Source organism: Eretmochelys imbricata, chromosome 5 (genome assembly GCF_965152235.1).
Source record: "Eretmochelys imbricata isolate rEreImb1 chromosome 5, rEreImb1.hap1, whole genome shotgun sequence".
In the NCBI taxonomy this organism is placed as follows: Eukaryota; Metazoa; Chordata; order Testudines; family Cheloniidae; genus Eretmochelys; species Eretmochelys imbricata.
In genome coordinates, this window is record NC_135576.1 from 42,666,286 (window position 1) to 42,689,798 (window position 23,513).

General features: G+C 43.0%; 1 non-coding gene across 1 annotated transcript; it reads left to right on the forward strand.

Annotated features, from left to right (window-relative positions):
• The first annotated feature begins 1,813 nt into the window (after positions 1 to 1,813).
• On the forward strand, positions 1,814 to 2,004 carry LOC144265459 (U2 spliceosomal RNA). The gene has a single exon (XR_013346276.1). It is a non-coding gene; the product is annotated as a U2 spliceosomal RNA (small nuclear RNA).
• The last annotated feature ends 21,509 nt before the right edge of the window (positions 2,005 to 23,513 follow it).

Below are 23,513 nucleotides of genomic sequence, written 5' to 3' on the forward strand. Positions count from 1 at the left end.
CAAACTTTACACATTTCTTGCCTTTTAAATTTAGTGTGCTCTGTTGGCTGACTGGCAGGAGGGCTGGGGGCGGAAGGTCGGGGAAGAAGGGATTGTTCCATGAGTGGCAGTCAAAGCATCCAGAATAATCTGTGTAGCAACATCCCACATATCCTCTCCTTTTCTTTCTACTCCCAGCCCACTAATGCCCATTTGCTATGCAGACCCCTGGAGTACAGGGTTAGGTTTTCCTTTTAGGGAATCTTGAATTACAAGGTTGTCAAATTTCCTTCTCCACTCTGACTCTAGGGTACAGATGTGGGGACCTGCATGAAAGACCCCCTAAGCTTATTCTTACCATCTTAGGTTAAAAACTTCCCCAAGGTACAAACTTTGCCTTGGCCTTGAACAGTATGCTGCCACCACCAAGCGTTTTAAACAAAGAACAGGGAAAGAGACCACTTTGGAGACTTCTTCCCCCAAAATATCCCCCTGAGCCCTACATATCCCCTTTCCTGGGGAAGGCTTGATAAGAATCCTCACCAACTGGTACAGATGAACACAGACCCAAACCCTTGGATCTTAAGAACAATGAAAAATCAATCAGGTTCTTAAAAGAAGAATTTTAATTAAAGAAAAGGTAAAAGAATCACCTTTGTAAAATCAGGATGGTAAATACCTTACAGAGTAATCAGATTCAAAACATAGAGAATTCCTCTAGGCAAAACCTTAAGTTACAAAAAGACACAAAAACAGGAATATACATTCCATCCAGCACATCTTATTTTACCAGCCATTAAACAAAAGGAAATCTAACACATTTTCTAGCTAGATTACTTACTAACTTAACAGGAGTTGGAAGGCTTGCATCACACAGACAGACAGAACCCGTTGTTCCTCCTGCCCCCTCCAGATTTGAAAGTATCTTGTCCCCTCATTGGTCATTTTGGGTCAGATGCCAGCGAGGTTACCTTAGCTTCTTAACCCTTTACAGGTGAAAGGGTTTTGCCTCTGGCCAGGAGGGATTTTATAGCACGATATACAGAAAAGTGGTTACCCTTCCCTTTATATTTATGACAGAGGTATTAAATAGTGATTAGAGAATTTACCCTCTTTTTCTTTGTTATAATCAATCCATAGGGGGGGTTAATTTTAAAGTAATTTAAGAGCCAGATCCTTGGCCCTGTTCTAGCTGCTTTGTGCTGTTTTGTTGGTGCAAAGTGATAGGAAACCTGGGGGATCGTCTATAAATTCCTCCAGAATGGGAAGAATTGCTGCTCTGTCCCCCCCAGCCCAGGCAGAGGGAGGGCATGACTGAGGTATAAAGCTGCACATAGGTAGGTATAATTTAGAGCAGTCTTAAGATTTTGCCAGTGGCTGGGATGGCACCCAGCTGCCCCAGGATTGGGAGCTCCAAAACATTCCTTTACACCTACTCTTTGTCTACCCCCAGTTGTATCGATCATATCACAGCCAGACTAAGGATCTGGCCCTAAACCTAATAATATTATCTATTTCAACTTAGTTTCCTCATCAGGATTCCTTCATCATCAGTCAGACTTTCCTTTCAGCAGCACTTTCCTTAAACAGCTGTGACTTAAAATGCAAAATGGGCATAATTATTATTATTTTTTTTAAATTAAACCTTTTTTATGTGCTCCTTCTTTACCAGTTACCAGTTTGGGGCAGGAGGGGTGAGGGTGCGGAGGAAGGAATGATTCAGATCTCTTTCCCAAATTGTGATACTTACATTAAGGATGATGTTTATGATAGGACCTTCCATGAACAAGCCTATTAATATTAATAAGACTTCTCTGAACTTTGAAGACCTAGAATACATATCTCCTCCTATCAGAAAATCATCTGCTAATATCCGTTCTTATTGGTTTACTATCTGATATTTCCTTTATTTGAGGACTGTATATTAAATTGATTTTTGAAACAGGGAGATGGAATAGGAGCTTGCTCTGTCCACCCCATGCATCGATCTGGTATTGCAGTGCCTCCAGGAACGGGGGAAAAAAAAAAGGAGCCCACCAGCGTAACCTCCTCCAACCTCTCATTAATTTTCAGCCCTCTTGATGTGTGAGTACATGAGCTATTTCAGTCTTTGACATTGGCCAGCTGAGCTGTGAATAGCTGGAAAAGAGAAGGGGGGGGGGGGGCGCATTCTTAAATACATTATTTGCCCGTCCTTCACTGCACCTCTCATCAACTTTTAACAGGTCTGTCTGCAGCACACTCTAATGTGTAGCAGATTTAGCCATAGGACACGTGATAGAGGGTGTCAGGCAAGAATATATCATATTTATTCATTTCATGATTTGTTTTCTTCTTTCTCTTAGATATTGCTAAGATCCTTTAGCATTGTTATGCTATGGCAATGGGTGCTATAGAAATCTGAAATAAAGAGAACATTTTAATTCCTCCCCTTGAAATTCAAGGGTGATGCTGAGGGTTATGTCCTTTTATTATTTTTCTTCCTCCCCAACCCCTCAAGTTAGTGGAGTGGGAGATTTGGGGATGGAAATCAATAACTTACTTGGAAATAAGTTACAAATACCACAATTATCTCAGCCAACCAACCCCGTCACCTGGTGTCCTCACCATCTCTTTCTGGCAGCATTTTATCCCCTCCCTCACACACAGGCCTTTTGTTACTTTACCCTCCAGACTTTGCACATTTGAGATCATGCTTATCTAAAATTAGAAGTCCTCTCTTCTAAACAAGCCTACTTGGGACCTGATTTTTAGAAATGCTGAGTATCCACAAATCCTACAGGTGCTCCCCATCTCTGAAAATCAGGCTCTTGAGCCTGAATCTACAAAGGGACTTATATGTTGTGGTTCTGAGTGTCACAACCTCTAATTCGTAGGTGCCTGGAACATCACAGGAACAACTCTGCCATGCACAAAGCCCCAGTTAGGCTCCCTGTACAACAAATGGGAAGAGAGAGGCACCTAAGAATGCGATCCCCAAAAGCCAACCCGCTGGGCAAGGAGCCACCTAAGCTAGCCACCGGAAGATGCCGGAGAGGTGTGTGTCCTAAGCCCCTCCCCGTTTCTGAAGATAGATGCCTGCCTCCACCCTGGATATAGGCACCTAATTCAGGGCTAGCCTACACTAGAATCGCTACAGCAGCGCAGCTGCACTGGTGTAGCTGGCTGCTGTTGTGCTGCTAGTACTCCACCTCCCCAAGCGGCGGTAGCTATGTTGGTGGGGGAGCTTCTCCTGCTGATATAGCTCTGTCCACACTGGCACTTAGGTCGGTGTAACTTACGTCACCCAGGGGGTGGTTTAAATTATACTGAAGTAAGCGCTAGTGTGTACAAGCCCTCAATTAGTGATCCACAACTGGGAAACCCTCTCCTGGAGTCAGGCAGCTTAGGTGCCTAAGTTGTTTGTTGAAAGGATGAATTAGGCACCTGCCTTGTTCTACACAAAACTGGGGGTGATGGGGATACCTCTTGTCTAACTTTTAGCCCAGTGGTAAATGCACTCCCCCAGGATATGGGAGACCCAGGTTCAATTCCCCCCTCAGGCAAAGGGGGAGACAATATTTGAACAGGTGTCTCCCGCCTCTCAGGATGATACGTAAACACTGAGGTATGGGATCTTCTCATGTGGGGCTGCTTCAGTCTCTCCTGTTGAAGCTGTTCCACAGTAGGAGGGAAAATGCACTGCCTATGAGGCCTGGTGCCACTAGGGATAATGGGTGAAGAAGTCTATGGCTGCTTTGCCCATTGTAGTTATTCATATAGCTCTATTGGTGTGGCATAGAGCTTCTCTCTCTCACTCCTGCTGCTGCCTCTGGCACCACTCATGCTCTTGGTGAGGAGTGGGAGGAGCAGGAGGGATATGACTGGTCCCTACATTTCCTTGTTGCTGCTGCCTACTTATGGTTTCTTTAAATGGAAAGAATTGCGGGGCAGGGGGAATCCTTTGGGGAGTCAAATTTTAAACAATCCAGAAGTGCTCCCTTGACCCAATGGCTCCCCTAGTTCACAGGGAGGAGCTGGCTTTGAGAACAGTGCATATCAGTGCATGTTATGCCCGAGAGCAAACTTCTCTGACAGTTCCTGTGGTATTCACTAACTCACTCCAGCTGAGCATGGCCACAATTCCCTCATGTCTGGGTTCCTTGGTAATCCCTGCACAGAGTACTCTCAGCTGTGGCCATTCTCGCTGCTCAAGCCAGGAAGTGGTCTTAACCCTCTCCCTTCCAGCCATAGGTCTGGGGTCTGCACACTAGATCACAGTGTGCTACTGGAGCTGTTTTGAATTCTTCAGACGCAACCAGCGATGCCTTGATACCCATTTGAATCTTTGTTTCAGTTTTAAGGTACAGTAGAAAGGAGTGTGTGTATCCCTAGGGCTCAGCAAGGTCATAAGAGTACTGTGAGGTCTGGGGAACTCTCTATTGAAAGAGCTGCAGCCAAGGAAGGCAATTTTATATCTTGCCTAGCAGCAGTAGGGGTGATTCTCGTTGTTATTCCAGGAACTATCCCCTCTAGAAGTGGTGTTTTTCTTCTTTCCCTCTGTCATTTCTTCTTCCCCTTCATTTTGTTTCCTGCCCCTTATACGTCTTCCCATCTCACCTCTTTCTTTATATACAAGAGCAAATGTGGCTGTCCCTCAGCTGAGAATAAACTCAAGAGGAAGGCGCCACTGCTGCTCCAGCATTGAGGCTCACTTTGACCCTTTTCTCACTCACTGGCTGTTCAGGGATGCTTCACCCTGTGGCATGTCCTCCTCTCAATGTTTGAGGAGATATGGAAATATTTCAGCTGTACAGCCAGATCAATCATAGATTGACCATCGATAAACCATTCTGATTTGAAGCAGAATTTATTTAAATTTTCGATTTGTAAAATGCAGCCATCATTAATAAAACACTACATAAAATTTCAGTAGGCATCATCTGAAAAAGTGACAGCGTCAGAAACTCATGTGCAATTGCTTTATTTATGGACAGCTAGGAAAATGTTCAGAGGTCTGAGTCTGTCACACAAAATTCAAAGCACAAACAAAAACAAATCCCCTGCAGGATTAGGCAAATACAAGTGGTTGTCACTTAGTGGAGAATCACTGCTTTTCTTCTGAAGAGACATCTGCTTTTTTTTCTGTTTATGGGGCCATGTAGTACAGCGTACAGGGCACTAGACGTGGGCGTGCGAGACTCGGGTTCAATTGTTGCTTCTGCCACGTAACTGCTATGTGACCTTGGGCAAGTCACTTCTCTCTGTGCCCTCCCCCGCCCCCTTTCATTTGTCTTCTTTGTTTAGGGTGTGCCTATACTGCAGACAGTAGGTGTGATGGTAGCATATGTAGGTGCACCCCAGCTAGCTTGGATCACAGCTTGATCAAAGTTAACTCAGGTATGGCTACCCATGCTGCAATCTCACCTCCCAGCTGTGGTATCGACATACCCTAAGGGTAGGTCTACGTTGCAGGTTGGAGGTATAAGTTTTGGGTAGATGTACGCATGCTAGCTTTGATCTGCAGGGTTGACAAGTGAGTCAACGTACCTAAGGTTTTAGATGAGATTGTACTCAGGCAGCTAGCCTGTGCCACAACAGCTACACTGCTCTTTTCAGTTCGCTAGCTCAATCAAAGCTAGTGTGTACAGCCACCCAAGCTAGAAATGACATCTCCAGCTGCATTCTAGATGTATCCTTTGATTGTAAGGTCTTTCGGGTAGGGAGTGTCTTTTTCCATGTGTTTGCACAGTGCCTAGCACAATGGGCCCTGATCTCTTTTGGGGCTATAATAATAGGAATTGTGTTTGTGAGAAGGAACACCAAGTTGAGATTCAGGCCACATTCATATGGTTTGATCTATTGCTATCCATCACTAAACACAGGGGTCCACCCTTGAGTTTTTGGGGAATGGTTTCTTGCATAGAACATTTCCTTCTGTGCTATATTTTTAATGCACTCTTTCGTCTAATTTTTAGGAACCAAGAATTTTAGTGAGTGCACTGAAAGCCTGTTTGACACATGATTAATTATGACAATTTGAATGTCAAACTTTGTAAGCAATTTCACTGCTTCTAGACTAGTTTTATCAGAAGAAGTCACTTACAAAAGCTAGGGATTGGAGGTGGAGCTGGGCATTGTAGCTACAGCTTGAGTACCCCATTTTTGTTTTATCTTTTTAAAATTGTTCAGCTGTGTAGAATGTAGGCAAGAAAAGCAAAAAACAAACAGTCCCCTACCCTCTCTCCAGCTAGGGACTTAATTGTCATTTGCGTAGATGGTGTATGTAAGCTTAACATATTTTTCTGCAAGAGGAACATGACATTACAGCAGATTTCCCAAAAGTGCAGATTTCACTTACTAAAATCTGTCAATGGTAAAGGTTACAAGAAAGCATCTGGACGTTTAAGTGCTCAAAATGGATTCATACTACAGCCTTGAGTACTGACTATATAGATGGAAGGGGGACTATGTATCAGCTCTAAAGTTGGCTGATCCATGAGTTTTGCTTGCAAGAGCAAGGCATTTAAGGAACAGTAGTGAGATGTGTTATTTACACATGCTAGTGGTGGGTGAGATTTTCAAGATCCACTAATCAGTTTTCACTGCTTGTCACTATTTTACAGCTCTTCTTTTCCCCAGAGCATTTGGGATTGAATTGTACTGCAGATCTGACCTGGTACAGTACACTCAGGAAGAAAGTCTTGGATATTAAGGGCTGGGGAGCCTAGCTGTCTGGAACCATTCAGAAGATGAGCAGTAACTTTCTCACTAATTGACCATTCCATTCTAAGTGCACTTTTTCATTTGCTTGATCTAATCTCCCAGTCAGATGTGAAACTACAGATGGGTTACTAGTATGTTACACTCTGCTAATGTACAGGAATTGTACGATAAATCTACACTTACGTTTCAGCCCAAGGACTTGTTTAAGCAGACAAGTGGGACACAATATCACCTCAATGTATTTGGGCAGCTCAGTGATTTCTTTGACATGTTCTGACCTGCTGTCTTTCTTATATGGACTCTCAACAGGTGCAGTGACAGCATGTTGTGGATATAAGCTGAGAACACAATGGAAAGAGAAACCAGAATGCTGGCTTTTTATAGAAATGATAGTTTCTATATTTAGAGTTTCTTGTACATATTCTAAAGTTGTGTAGCTCTTCAGACATTTTTCAGGTTTTTCCCTGTCCTCGGTTTAAGTTTTTCTCAAGGATTTTTTTTTTTCTGGCCAAATGTGATTTGCAGGTGTTTGCTGACATGAACCCTGGTAGTGACCTACCTAATAAAGAGCTCTTTTTACTGAGAGCTGACTCAGGTTATCAGCAGTGTGTCTCAGTTGATGCATAGCCTTTGATGAAGATAAAGTGGTTTGGTCTGCAATGTTATTAGTGCCACTGGTAACATGGGTGATAGTGCTAAATCTCTTGGCGCTTACAAGTGAAACAAAGTGTTATGCCCTTCACTTGTGACTGTGAGGACAATGAGACTTGAAATGGCACTTGGAGCCAGAATTGGTTCTGATGTCAGTGCTAAGTAATTAATTGGAGTTGATCTTGTATAGAAAGTTGAAAAATGCTTCGATGTTGATTTAAAACTGCGTTCCTTGCAACTTTTTTATGCAGGTGCCTGAAGATTCTTGCTGTGGCTAGTAACGCAGGAGCCTGAAACTCTGTTACGAGAGACAGTAATACAGAAGCCAGTTTTGTGACCCAAATCTTTAATACTTTGATACCTTTTAGGTGTCAAAAGTATAATTCTATTAAATATTGGGTAAAATACTGAGATGGGATTGTGAATAGAATGATTACAAGCAAAACTAGATTGTGAACTTTTCATATGGTGTCAGAGGTGGGAGAACTTTGGCAGAGATTTTCAGTAACAAAATGAAATCTTATAAGAGTGTAACTTGGAGCAGATACCAGTAGAAGTATATTATTTCCTGGTTGCACTAGTAGAGATGCAGAAAATGTCACTGTCATGAAAACCGAAGAAGCCAGATGTCTGGGACCCTGATTTTTGGGGTTAAAAGACTAGCTCCAGGGGGCTTGGTCTGATTGATCAGTAAGTGGAGCCTTTTGGGGACAGGTAAAGATGCCTGTAAGATACCAGCACCTGCCACTCTATAGAGCCACTGGATTTCAGTGCCCACAGGTCAGCCTCAGATAGTACTAGCTACATTTTATATGTAACTGGGAAAAGGCTTTAGTTTAGCTTTGTGTGTCTAGTCCTACTAGGAGTTCATCTGAACATTATGTACTGAAATAAGAGTCTCCAAGACCTACCACAGAAAGACCCAACTTTAGATGTGACTAGTCATTTTGGGTGCCTCAATTTTTAGCTGCCCAACTTTAGACATCTCTAGTGGGACTGAATTTCAAAAAGTGCTCAGCACCTGTCCTCTGAAAAATCAGGCCTTGTTGCGGTGTCTCAAGTTGGGCACCTAAATGACTGGTCACTTCTGAAAATTTAGGACTGTGAAAGGATGTCATCCCGGTCCTGTCTCTTCTCTAGCCACACACTGCTCAGAGAGACCTTCTTCTGGTCAAACACCATGTGCAATTTATTTACAGTCTTCTCCCCCCACCTTTACAAATTTGTGCAGCTCTGTCTTGGCTGCAGCAAACACTGCTTAGCTCACTCAGCCAAGATGAGAAGAGACAGAAGGTGTCTTCTCACTGAGAGATCTCTCCTGGCTCTGATTCTCCAGAGCCTGCCAGTCTCTCCCTCTTTTCTCCCCCCGCCCCTTCGCATCTTTCTGTGCCTTTCTACTTTCTGGGCTAATGAGCCTTGTGGTCAGTGGTGCAAGTGGAATCCATTTCTTACTGGTACAGGCTGGGGGGCCATGAGGGACATGTGACCTCCTCACGTGACCCTCCATGTGACTCCTCCCCTCCCCGCTCCCAGCCCAGGGCCCCCATGATCCACCCCCCTTACCTCGGGTGTGGGAGGCTCTGTCTTCTTCCCACTGCGCCTTCGGAACCGCAGCGGCGAAAGGAGTAGGACATGGGGCTGCTCGGTGACCCCATGTCCGCAGCTGTTCTGGCACAGCTCCACTGCTCCCAGCCCTTCCACACAGGGTCCCCTTCATCTGTACAGCAGCCCCACCGAAGGACAGAACTTCTTACAGTGAATTACAGTGTCCATTAAAGGGTGAGGGGGATGATGCTATGGAGAGCCAGATGTAGTTCAGCTAAAAGACATGTCTAGACGTGCTTTAACAATGCATAGGATTGATTGTCTAGAATTTCCCCGCTATTGTTGTTCTGGACCTCTCCTAAACCACGTAAATTGCAACAGGTTGTTGAGTATGGACCATGGTTCACTAGGAATGTGTGAGACCACCCAACATTTTCTCTTGTGATGAGGCTAGTCAGAGCCTTGTTCACAATGTAAGGCTGGTGTATAAAAACACAGCAGTACTAACCATCTGCTTTTACTGTGCAAAGTTTCAAGTTTTGCTGTTAAAAACCAAAACAAAAACTTGTTACAGTGAAAATACAGAATTTTGCAAATCTGTTGTAATGTGACATTTTTACCCATTAAAACTGAATTTTGACAGCACTCCATATATTTTAAAAATTTCTTAGCAATTAAGGCCCTTCATAATTCTGTCCCTCTCAATTTACCCACCCTTGCTCCCATTCATGTCCTGTTGGTTTAGTTTATTCCACAAGTGTGTCCTCCCTATATGTGGAATGCCCCCCATTAGCTAGTCCACAAGGCCACTGTACCCTTTTTGATTCAAGTCCCTTCGGAAGACCAGCTTCCATCTATACCTATAAGAAACCCACCAACTGATTATGGCAAGACTATGGGATACTTGGGGACAGTCTATCTTTATTAAAAATATATAATACTAGAGCATGGCTCATCACCATTTGTCCATTATGCTTGTGTATTGTACCTTTTTCTCTTCCCCCTTTTAAGAGGGTAAACTCAAGACTGTGATTTTTACCTTCTTTTTTGTCTGGACAGTGCCTAGCACATTGTGGATGCTACTGGAAACAAATCATGAAAAATAAAATAATGTAGTTAGGCTTAAATCTCCCTTGCCAATTCCATAAACAGACCATTAGACTTCAACTAGACTTCAGTTGCAACTGATTCATTGGACCAGATTACAACAGAAGTTAATTTGTAGCGTAGCCAGGACTTGTGTAGGAGTGGATTTAACTATGTTCTCTAGCCAGCCTGGTCCAAGGCTTTAGCTTGAGCAGGGTTATAGTCATGTCAACAGGACAAATTGGAACTGTGTTGGAACCAGGTGCTTTAGATCTCCACATGTAATCAAGGTTAGACCCCTCACATATTCTGAACAGTGCCTGTGCCAAAGACTGAAGCACCACAAGTACCTTGAAGCATACAGGCAGCAGTAGCCCTACAATCTCAAGGAATTTTGGAGTACTACTGCCAAAGTTCCTTCCCCACTCTGAACTCTAGGGTACAGATGTGGGGACCTGCATGAAAGACCCCCTAAGCTTATTCTTACCATCTTAGGTTAAAAACTTCCTCAAGGTACAAACTTTGCCTTGTCCTTGAACCCTATGCTGCCACCACCAGGCGTGTTAAACAAAGAACAGGGAAAGAGCCCACTTGGAGACGTCTTCCCCCCCAAATATCCCCCAAGCCCTACGCCCCCTTTCCTGGTGAAGGCTTGATAAAAATCCTCACCAATTTGCATAGGTGAACACAGACCCAAACCTTTGGATCTTAAGAACAATGAAAAATCAATCGGGTGAAATTCCGTGGCCTGCGTTGTGCAGGAGGTCAGACTAGATGGTCCCCTCATAATGGTCCCTTCTGACCTAAATATCTATGAATCTATGTATCTATGAGGTTCTTAAAAGAAGAATTTTAATTAAAGTAAAAGAATCACCTCTGTAAAATCAGGATGGTAAATACCTTACAGGGTAATCAGATTCAAAACATAGAGAATCCCTCTAGGCAAAACCTTAAGTTACAAAAAGACACAAAAACAGGAATATACATTGCCTCCAGCACAGCTATTTTACCAGCCATTAAACAAAAGAAATCTAATGCTAGATTACTTACTAACCTTTTACAGGAGTTCTGAGCTGCATTCCTGTCTGTTCACAGCAAAAGCATCACCCAGAGAGCCTTTGTTCCCGCCCCTCTAGCTTTGAAACTTGTCTCCTCATTGGTCATTTTGGTCAGGTGCCAGCGAGGTTATCTTAGCTTCTTAACCCTTTACAGGTGAAAGGGTTTTGCTTCTGGCCAGGAGGGATTTTATAGTTCTGTATACAGAAAGATGGTTACCCTTCCCTTTATGACAGGTTTTAGAGTAGCAGCCGTGTTAGTCTGTATTCGCAAAAAGAAAAGGAGGACTTGTGGCACCTTAGAGACTAACCAATTTATTTGAGCATAAGCTTTCGTGAGCTACAGCTCACTTCATCGGAGTGAATATTTATGACAACTACAGTCTTCAGCTTCCCTTCTGGATGAGAGACCGTAAGAGTTGGCAGGTTAGGCCCCCTAGCTGTAGGAAAGGATTAGCAATTTGTGAATGCTTTAAAACTATTTGGCAGGATTTGAGCTAACCCAGCTTTACGTTCCACAATGAAACAATGGGGCTGATCCTCCAGTGCCTTGCATCTTGTGTAGTCAGCTATGCATAGCCATTGTAGCTGCTCAGATAATGTGCTGAGGAGGGCCATTTAAGTACTTAGATATATTCGTTTACATGCAAAAAGTGGTGGAAAATGCTTCCATTCTGATACTCAGTGGTGAAAATGACTGCACAAGAAATAGAGAATCAGCTATTATCTCTGATTACAGCAGATAACTTGAAATCAAGCTTCCTGAGCTATATTCCCAGGCACTGCCACCAATTTGCTGTGTGATCTTCAGTAAGTGAATTAGCCTGTCAGTGACTCAGTTTACCCATTTGTAAAATGGAACAATAAAAAATATAATCTACTAAAGAAGCACCTAAACTCTCCAGTTCCACTATTAATAAAATAGAGTAAAATCAAAGCTTTGACATTTGACTATAATTACTGCCGCAGTGTTATATTTTTAAAAGCTTTTGAAATTCTCACATCAAACACGATGTTCTCTGAACCACAGTAAAAGAAATTATATACTTTCTCTGTGCCAAACAATGTACAGTTAAAATCTATCAAACATATGTATGTTCAGAGAAAAATACTTCACACAGACTAATTCAAAAAAACCTGAAGCCCCACAATCTGCACAATTGAAAGATACCCCAGTGGCATCATAGGATATGCTCTTTCTTCTTCTTTTCCTGTCAGTCGCTAATGCTGAAATGAGAGTTAAGTTACATGTCAAAGTTGTCAGATGATTTAAAATTTAAAAAAAAAAAAAATCCACAGCATGTGTTTTGTCAGGAAATGAAGGGTAAAAATGCTCAGTTAGGACCAAATCTTGAGGTCTTTCCTCTGGTAAACACCCATTCAGTTCAGGGGTAAGAGTAAAAACTGCATAAAGGCTTCAGAATTTTCCCCCCTAACCCTATTTAACGCTTTAATGTTTACTGGAATAAATGGTAATCAAACAAAACAGCTGGAACATGGTGTGACTGGCTGTGAAGGAAGCTTCTCCCATAGTCTAGCAATCGCAAACTAAAAATGTCTGTCAACCTTACTGGGTAAAGCACCAATAATTAGGAATCAACAGAAGCTTGAGGACAGGTTTTATTAAAATCAAGGCAGTGGGGTAGATCAAAGAAGCCTGATGCTCTGGAAGTAGGGAAGGGTTCTTTATAATGTGCATGATTTTCGTGGTACAGAGGAAAGACGGTTTCCCTTTCCAAAGTGAAGCAAGCATTAAAAAACCCCATGCCCGTTAAGTTTTAAGTGCCCAAACATCCTGCGGATTACATAATTTTAAAGTAGATTAACATGAAGCATTACGGATCCTTTGTGGGAATATTTCTGCTTCTTCACAAAACACTGTCAAATCTAGAATGTGTTTTCAACCTAGGAGAAATGAACATGGTTTTTCCTGGCCCTGAGTGTAAAGGAAAGTTTTAAATTGAAAGAGTCTAGTCATAGTTCAGGGTTGATGAAAGGTGCCTTGTCCAGATGAGGCGTTTGAGAAGGGGCGGAATTGCATTTATTTTAGGAAAGGACTAAGGATAGCCCTCTGAGCTATGGGAAATCTGGTGATGCGGTCTCATGGGAATGGCCCTTAAGTTTGGGAAGGGTAAGAGACAGGCAGAGGCCAGCTTTGGGACATACGTTGTTGTTCTTCTGCTCTTACAGGAGGTCTCACTGAAGGAACAAGAAGAATGCCAAACAGAGGCCCTATCCCTGAGTTTTTCAGAGCCCAGGAAACTGGGAGGAAGACTCTTACTATATACAATTTTGTTATAAATGAGATGCCCAAGCTTGCCTATGTTACCAAGGCCTGGCTTGTGGTATATAACAGCACGCTGCTCCTCTAGTTCGTTCCCGGATCTGACTGAGCTCCTGTTGGATCAGACTCTTGAGCAAGAGACTTAGTGTTCTGGATAATTTTGTTGTCCATGTCAATGATAACTTGTTATGTTTGGTATGATAACTTGGTATGTTTGCTTGAAGACACGTTGCCTCCATGACAAACACCACTCTGTTAGGCAGTTTTTAGCTTGATGCATATTGGCAAGCACACTTTGCAGCATATTTTAGAATGGGAGTGGATATTGGAGGAATAAAATAACATCTTTTTCATGGTTATCACTTACTCCAGGGTCTTGTTAGGGTCTCCTCCTATCGTGCTGAGACCGAGGATCTTTTTAAACAATGCACCCTAGGAACTGATGACATTTTCCTGTGTTCCAGAATTTTGAGGGATTATGCTGCTCAGTCACTGAGCCACTCAGCTGACATTTTAGTAGAATACTCTGACAGCACTCTATCCACAAACATTGACAGACCGCCACACAAATCCCTCAGCTCCACATAGGCCATCATGGTTTCCTTGTGATTGATGAAGGAAGGGGTTACAGCATCCGTGGTGGAAAGCTCATGAAATTAGATTAATTGCAGCATAGAGCAGTTTTACTCTCCTGTGCAGTGGCAGTGAAAAAGGTGAAAAAGTTTCCCCAACAGTGATTTTTCTGTTGATCAAAAGCCTTACAGTTATTTTTAAGTCATGAGACAGGGAGTGGGAGGAAATACACTTTAAGCTGTTGTAGAAAAATAAATCTACCCAGATTTTTTGAACAGTGCTACAGCAAGAAAAAATGAAGTTTGAAACACAGGGCCTGATTTTACAAACACACACGTGAGTAACTTGACTCACATGCGGAGTCCTATTAGAGTTCAGGTGGACTTCTCACATAAGTCACCTGTGTAAATGTTTTCAGGATCCAGTTTTTGCCATGTACAGGGACTAAAATCCTTAAAAGAAGTATATGCTTTACTAGATTTGAAAATAAAATCTTTCTGATTTAACAATTATGTGATTGTTTGGAAATTACATATGAAGCACATGCAATGGAAAATTTCATTAAGTCTGCCGCTGCATATTTGACCAGTTGGCCATGGGAGCTCAGATGTTCAACATGTCTGAAAATCAGGTCATGTATTTAAATGCCTAGGTATGGATTTAGGTATCTCTCTTGAGACATCTGTGTACTTGTGGCACCTTAGAGACTAACAAATTTATTTGAGCATAAGCTTTCGAGAGCTACAGCTCACTTCATCGGATGCATCCTTTTCTTTTTGCGAATACAGACTAACACGGCTGCTACTCTGAAACACAGAGTTACTGGGACTTGTGAGAGGGTGTTCACCCCGTACCAGTCATGACAGTGTTAAGGTTAGAATTGCCAAGTTTTGTTGGACATATTCCTGGAGATTTCATCACATGACATAATCTTTAATTCTTGGAGACTCCAGGACAATCCTGGCAGGCTGGCAACCCTAGTTAAGGTGGCTCAAAAGGAGGCAATTAACCTCATAGACTGCACTTGGGGGGAGAGTCAGGCTTGACTGATAAGCAGTAACTGAAGATGAAGCCTAGCTGGGGAGAAGCAGGCTTGGCTTGTCTGAAGCCAGGAAGTTGAGAGCAGAAGGGGGCTAAAAGTTCTGTGAATCTCATGCCATGTAAGTATTATGACGCTACTGTGTGTGCTGCAGGTAGCAACTGGAGAAATTCATATAAATTTAAGGATGAAATTGTTAGATTTAGTCTTTTGGGATTACATTTAATTGGTGAAGTCAATTGAATTTTGGGTGAATAAGGAATGCAGGATCAAGCCCTTACTTTTTATATTTGCTAATATATACTGTAAAACATACAATGCAACCAAGTTAATGTTACAGTTGGAATCACTGGTCTAGATTGAGCATAGGTGGAGATGAGGGGCAAACTGGCTTTGTGATGGGCTTAAATTCTCCCTGAGTCGGGGGCGCCGGAATAGGAGGGACCACGGGGCCATGGTCCTCCCACTTTTTAAGTGGATGAGACTGGCCTGTCTACTTTTTGACATGGGCCCCAGCCCCCCTCCTCTTTCCCATGAGGCTCTGCCCTCTGGGCGAGGCTGGCAACTGGCGCCCAGCTGGGGACACTGGGTAGCTGTGGGGCACTGCACTGCAGACCCTCCACTTGCTGGGGGGCCAAGAGCAGCCCCTGGCCCATGTCCCTGCCCAGGGCAGGTGGGGTTCACAGTTGCCCATATGGCTCTTACCATGGCTGGGCTGCGGCCCCCCAGCTGGAGCTGGGTCGGGGCAAGACCCACACGGGCAGCTGTGGGGAGCCGCAGACTCTCCTGCTCTGGGCAGGGGGCCTGCTCTCAGCCTCCCACCCGCGCCCTGGGCAGGTGGAGGGTCCAGGGCTCCTGGCCTTTCCGGTTTCTGGCTTGGCCAGGGGCAGGGCCTCAGGTGGAAGAAGTGGGGCCATGGAGGGGGTGGAGGGCCCTTGCCCTCCTCCCCCGCTTTTGTGAAGGCTTTGCTGCCCCTGCCCTGAATATTTCCTAGAGCACTAGGGCTCGGGGCTTCTGCCCTGCAGGGAGGTACCAGGTCTCCCATGGGTTTGAAAATATACCTCTATCCTGATATAATGCGACCTGATATAACACAAATTTGGATATAATGCGGTAAAGCAGCACTTTGGGGGACAGGGCTGCACGCTTCAGCTGATCAGCATGTATGGCTCTGACATGCTGCTCTGAGTGGCATGTTAAGGGTGCCGGGCCGAGGGGTTGGATAAGGGGCAGAGGGTCTCGGGGGTCAGGGGACAGGGAGCAGGGGGGTTGGATGGTTTGGAGGTTCTGGGGGCGGGGTGGTCAGGGGATGGGGATGTTGGATAGGGCATGGGAGTCCCGGGGGGCCTGTCAGGGGGTGGGGGTGCATTTTCATTCTGATATGGAGCAAAAAGATGTCAACATCTCAAACAAATTTCACAAAACAAATTCCTATTTTCCAGACAGCCCTATCTCTAACCTGCATTTTGAATACATGCTCTTAGCTTGTTAAAATAATGTTACAACATTTGCAACTATTAACAATCAGCCAAATAAACTTATCTATATGAAAACATCCTTTCCTGCAACCTCCAAACAATGAGGAGGAGAAAACAAGTCTTCCAGTGGTAAAGGGTGCAGTTTCAAGAAAATTTCTGTAAACGGTTTTAAATTCAGGTCTAGTAAAAATGTCTAGCAAAAATACAAGGAACGGTTATTTAGTCCTGTTCTCTGCCACATTAGTCATAGCACTTTACTTCTATAGTGCTTTGGGAATTATTTGATTTTTTTTTTTTAATGCTGCATTTACCCAAGCCAATGAACTCCAGATGTTTTTTTGTACACTCAATTTACATTTGCACACGTTAAATCCCATTTTGGTAATTAGCTATGGATAGTCAGGTTTACACTTCTCAAATTGCTTTGAATGCCACACTACTTAAACTGCTTTGGATATGTTTAAGTGCTTTGCAAATTGGGGCCCCAGGGTGCAATACCTATAATTTCTCAAAATGCCTCAATCCTGCAAAAATTATTATTAATTATTTGTATTACAGTAGCATGTAGGAACAAGGTGCTGGGTACTGTACAGAGTAGTAGACAGCCCCTGTCTCATTGATCTTACAATCTAAACAGACAAGACAGACCAAGAATAGGGGGAAGGATATAGCATGTGAACAGAGTGATGAAGCATATTAGTGCTTCAGTTTAAAAAAAATGTTTTGGGTGGTATTTTGTTAGGGGACTAGCTAAAAAGACAAAGGAAGTGAGAAGATGCACTGAAGGAAGGAATGAGGGGAACAGGGCAGAGGAGCGGAGGAATCGGGGTGAACAGGTGGAGACTGTGAGAGAGGAGTGGAGGGCATTAGAGCAAACATCCAATTGGCACATGAGCTTAGTGGATTTACTTAGTAGGTGAAGTTATTCTGTGTGTAACTATCTGCAGGATTGTGGTCTGTGACAATTTGGGGAATCTGTACAATTTATGAATTCTGGATGATATTGTGAAGGTGTTATTATGAAAGTTGCTGTATCATGCAATGCTTCTATGTAAATATGGAATATACCATGGGCTGACAGGCCTCGTGGTATAGACCCACCATATTAGAGGCAGTGGAGAGTAGTTAACTTGAATGACCATACTCTGAGCTCACAAAATTGGTATGCTAAAGAGGCTGTAGCTATGAGAACCAGTTTTTCCCAGTCCCTCAAAAGAGGATTGAGGGCTGGAGAGTAGAAAACTATGGGGAGCAGGATAAAACAAACCAAAAGCCAAACAAGGTGTTGATGGTAGCCTTTACAAATCACAGGGGCTGGGTGGGGCACAGCAATACTCGGAAAGTCATACAAGAAGCTTTTGGCAAGAGAGAGGGAAGAGTCTGGCATGTTTTTGTAGGTTTAGCTGTGGGACCAACCAAGGTCAACACAAGATGACTTCTGGAGGGGGACAGAGGGGAGAAGGAGGAGAGAAAGCAAGAGAGAAGGCTCCATGATTAGCAAGACAAGCCCTGAACTTCAGGAATTGGCCCTGGATGCCCCCAGAGGGCTCTTATCCCAATCCAAGGCATGCTCCAGAGTAGTGAGGAAACTGAGGCAGGGAAGTGTGAGGGAAGGTTTATTATTTTTTTATAGATTGGTGTATTTCTTATATGGTTAAGTGAAGATCAATTATAGTTTAGAATCCTGTGAAAGTCTGTCTGTGAGTTATGTGTTATACCCATCATAGGCCCTTGAAAAGTTAATCTGTGACAGAGAGTGCCCACATAGTTTAAACACAGAACTCTAACTACAGGGGATTCTGAGGGGACAGCACTGGTCCCGGAGGATGGTCTAAACTCTCAGGGGAGTCTTCTAGATAGAGGATCTGCACCTTGAGAGTGTGCCTAGGGACCCACAAGACAAAGACAGTGCTTGGGCTCTGTCCAGACTTAAAGCACATGGGATCCAGCAATTGGTTCCCTCGGAGCAATCAGGTGAGGGTCCAGAAAGAGGGAGAGACTGGTGACTGGGAGCTAGCCTGGAAGAGCACAGCTCAACTAGATCTGTGACAGGTTCTAAAAGTATCAACATGGAAATACTCAATTTAAATGTAAGGTAACACAATTTAAATGTATAAATAAAATATAAATGAAGATTAAATCAGCAAACAGGAAAAAAATTACTATAAATCACTGTGGACCAAGTCCTAACTCATTGAATATTACTACTTGCTGTAAGGGTATCAGAATTGTGTTATGTAGTCTGAATTAGACATCTCTGGAGGGTAAAATTGAGACTACAGGCCACTTTCAACAAAAAGAGAATGGAGTTTTAATAATTGTCATTCCTATTCTTTAAAACTCAAAATTAAAGAACTAATAGTTCCAGTGTTAATTATACATTTTTCTCCAAGGAAAGTTTATTAGCCAATTTTTCAGTTCAATAAAAATCTGCACAACTTGTTACTTATGGTCAAAAGTGCTGTATTTCTTTATGTAGAAAGCCTACTCTTTATTGTTACTCATTATTTATGTACTATTCTGTTTCAGCGACAAAGATATAATTCGTTAATTAAAATCTGTGGCGGAAAAAATATAATCTCTCCTACAGTCCTAATTGCTGAGAGGAAAATCCCAAGGGGATAATTGGAGCAAACAATATCTAGGACTGTTATGCCTCAAAGCACCAAAGGAAGAAGTTTTAAAAGAATGAAAAATGAAATGTGAACTGGGGAATGTCCAGAAGCAGAAATGCTTCCTAGATTTCCCGGAAAGAGGAAGGATCTAACCCTGTAGGGTTTGGAAGTCCGACAATATCTATATATAAATATTGGAGTATCCTGTTTTGGGGCCCATTCCTGAAAGCCCTCGTGCCACATTCAGTTCAGGCAGAGCACACTCATCTCCTCACTGTACTGGGCACATCATGTGCTTTCAGGTTACAGCCCTTAATATATGGCTTGAGATTTTCTTAAGAAATGGGTTTGAGTGCAGAATCTGGATCCCGGGAATTTAGTTATAGCAAATGTAATTAGTAGAGACAGAGCCCCGAGGGGCAGCAAGGTAAAAACAAATCACACAGACGTAATAATTGTTCTTCCCATTTTGTAGCCCTATTTAGAACAAAAGGAAAGCACCAATGCTGTTAAGTGAGTCCTTTTCTGAAAGAGAATGTGGTCCTAGCTGTATCATATCTGGCAAAGCTTAGGATCACTAACATTAAAAGATAAATTTACTTCGTCAAATTACTATTAGAAATGCAGAGTAAGAGTTAGTTTTGGACACAGCAAAGGTGTTAATGACACAGCGCTTCTGAATGAAGCTCGGACTTCTTGAGACAGAACAAACCAGCTCTGATGAAGGGATATACGGTTACTAATGCTTAGTAAACTGAGGTTGGGAAGGTGTAGTCCCCTATGGCAACACCCCTACCCCCAACCACCACCAAGTTACTTTTGGGCTGACTTCTTTGGTTATGATTAGATTTTGTATACTTGTGAAATTACATTTTGTAGGGGCTGTTCTTGGCCTATTAAAAGAAATAGGTATCTCAAGTACCATCTAGCTTCTTCAGAATATTATCTAACAGTGTATACGTGAGAGAGGCAGCATGATAGATGATTGAACACAGGAATTTAGAGAGACAAGGTGGTGAGGTAATATCTTTTATTGGACTAATTTTGTTTCGTGAGAGAGACACACTTTCAAACTACACAGGCACTGTGTGGCTCAAAAGCTTGTGTCTCTTACCAACAGAAGTTGGTCCACTAAAATATATTACCTCACCCACCTTGTCTCTCTAATATCCTGGGGCCTATACTGCTACAACAACACTGCATGAACACAGGAATGGCATATAGGAATTCCTGAGTTTGAATCCAGGCTGTCTCACTGATGTATTGGGGGTGTTTGGCATACCACATTGACAAATTTGGCCTACAAGCAGGAATCTCAAACACGCAACTCGCAGAGTTATTTCCTGTGGCCCACCATAGGCTCTGACTCCACTGACAGCGAAGCTCTCCTCACCCCTCATCTCCCTCCTCTTCCCCACCCCAAGCGCACCGCGTCCCTGCTCCTCCGCCTATCTTGTAGCGCTTCCCGCTGACAAACAGCTGTTTGGCAGCACTTAGGATTTTCCAGTGAGGAGGAGCGGGGACATGGCGTGCTCGGGGGAAGAGGTGGAGAAGAGCCAGGGCTGGGATAGGGATTTGGGGAAGGAGTTGGAATAGGGGCAGGGAGGGGGTGGAGTTGGGGCAGGGACTTCGGGGAAGGAGTTGGAATGGGGATGGGGCAGGGGTGGCAACAGGTGGGACAGGGGCGGAGCCTCATGGAAGGGGTGGAATGGGGGTGGGAGCGGGGGGGGGGGCGGGGCTTTAACCAAGGTAATTCTAAAAGTAAATGTGTGTTTTGTCATTTGAGTGAGGTGCATTACTGAGTGTTTATATTTTATTAAAACCCCTCTTTGCATTACAGTTTTTAAAAGTTAATACATTGACTTTTAATAGCATACTATATTACTCTTAATTTTTTTTCATTTTTGACTAAACTTTTGTATTGTTGTATGAAAAGGTTTCAGTGATGCGGCCCTCGGGCCAATGTACTAGTCCTCATGTGGCCCTCGTGGTGATTTGAGTTTGAGATCCCTGGCCTAAAGTACCTATGCTGTAATCTACAAGTCTGTAAGGTGGTCAAAAAACTGGTGCAAGATGCCCTTTAACCAATTTGGTATTCTGCAAATGTGCAAATAGAGTGTAATTTATACTTGTTTAGTATTTTATGGGGACCAAGTTTTCCTCCTGGCATATGCAGGCAAAATTTGCACTGTGTATACCAGGGGCAGAATTTGGCACCTGACATCTCAGGGGTAATATAATGGTATAACATTTAGAGGGAGGGCCTACTTTGTCTTACATCCTGTTAATTTCTTTTTCATGTACATCCCTTCTGCTCCTGCAGGACCAAATTCTGCTCAGTTCTGGTCTACAATGGGGTTCTTGGCACCAGTATAGCTACACCAATGAGCAACCCCCTAGTGTAGATACACCCACAGTGTAAAAAGTGACGTGCACCAGGGTGGCTTGGTTGCAGGAGAGAGAGTTTTTTCTACCATCACATCAATTTTCTTTTAAATGAAGTGAAAAACTGTCTGTGCATTCAGGTTGCCTGCCCTAAAGAGCCTGTTTACTCAAATTACCTCCTTCCCATCAAATGGAAGATGGACATCTCAGTGAAAAAGAGACGGCAGCTTTACAAATTGCCTTCCATTTTTTCACTCTAAGTACCTGACCAAGTTTTAGTAGTTTCAGGATAATGAACACCTTTGGGAGTGTCTCTAAAAGGAAAGAATGAAGTAAGTTGGTTGTCAAAGCTCTCCCATAGCCATAAAAAAAACAACAACCCCAACCCGTTTTTTGTTCGTTGTAGCTGATTTTGCATCCAGAAAAAACACTAAAATGATTTATTATCGATATAATGCAAAGGATAGAAGCAACTGGCTCTGAACAAAATAACAAACTCGTCAGCATATGGTGCTGATTCGTGTTCATGCCTGTGTAATTTCACCCTTTTAGAAATACTGAGGGCCAGATTAACCCAACGCAAAGTGGATATAAAATGCTCTCATTCTGAGCTGGTATTATTTTGTGCCTACTTTGCACTGATATAAAGTGCAGGGCAATGCTGAATGAGGCCCTGAGTGTCTATCAGGCCGCCAGTTGGAAGTTCTATTATCAGTGCAAACAATGGGGGGGTGGGGGTGAGGGAGAAGGAAGAAGGGGTCTTGCGAGCCCTCTGTGGTTCCTTTTGTGTGGGAAAATATTCAGCAGTCTCGTATTAGTCATTTTTTTTTTGGAGGAGCAGCAGATGTGGAGCCATAATTTGTCTCCATCCACCACAAAATGATGAATATTATGTTTTTTTTCCCATTCACACACTTCAGCATGAATGACTTACTGAAGATTAAAGGAAAGAACAAAAGTCAAGTCTTAGTGAGAGAGCACAGTGTATGTTCCCTATCCACCTAACGAACATGTATAAGCTCCCATTACTGTAGTAGCTGGGTGCCTCACACTCTTGAATGTATGCAGCATAGTTGTAGCCATATTGGTCCCAGGATATTAGAGAGACAAGGTGGGTGAGATAATATCTTTTATGGGACCAACAGAGACACTGAGTCAAAGAGTTTAAGGCCTGAAGGGCAGTGCTTAATTTGTAAAGAAAGAGGTGCCCTGGCTCAAGCAGTAATGATAATTCTGTTCCGAAGAACTGACATTCAAAATTATAAGTATATTTGAAAAAGTATTTACCATTGTTAATAGTGGTGTGATCTATTTCTCCAGAAAAGCCCATAAAATCTCCATATTTGTCTGGTTATCCTCATATTTTCTTCCTTACTTCTTGTGTTATCTGCTGCTCTGTGCCCTTTGGCAAGAATGAACATTGAATTTCCTCAATGATGAGCCAACTAGATTCAGGGATAACAGCAAGGAAATAGTTTCAATAAGCTGGATGCTCGTGTTGGTATGCATGTGAGATGCATTTGCGGAAAGCATTGCTCACGCTCTGTGTTAGAGATTGCAGTAGTACTCACTGCTATCAACAGGTCCTTAAACAGCTTCTGATTTTCCTTCTTACTCAACTTCTTAAACATTCTGTACGCCTAAATGGTTTCCCGGGCATAATCAATGTCAAATCTTTCGCAAAGAGACTCAATCTCACTTTCTCCATACAGTGTAGGTAGCTTATCGGGCCAGTATTGCTTATATAATACTTTCAGTTTGGTAATTAGTTTCTCATGCTCCCTCCTGTAGGCAGCATAAAATTTCACAAATTGCCTGCTAAGCTGTGAAAAGCCTGTCCTGGATGAATTTTCTTGTCACAGGGGTTTTTTTCCATGTGAGATCACACCCCAAAACATTTTCTCTGCTATGGCTTTCCTCACACTGTGCGAAATATTTCCCTTGCTTTTCTACCGTTGCTTTGAACACAGATCTTTAGCGGCAGATAGCTCAGTGTGCATTAATGATTTTACAATTGTGTTGTTGCTATTCGAGAGAGAACTCTGATGACTCCTGCAGCACATCATACCTCATGCCAAGACTACTGATACTTGACCCAGTGTTAACCGCTTTCTTAGA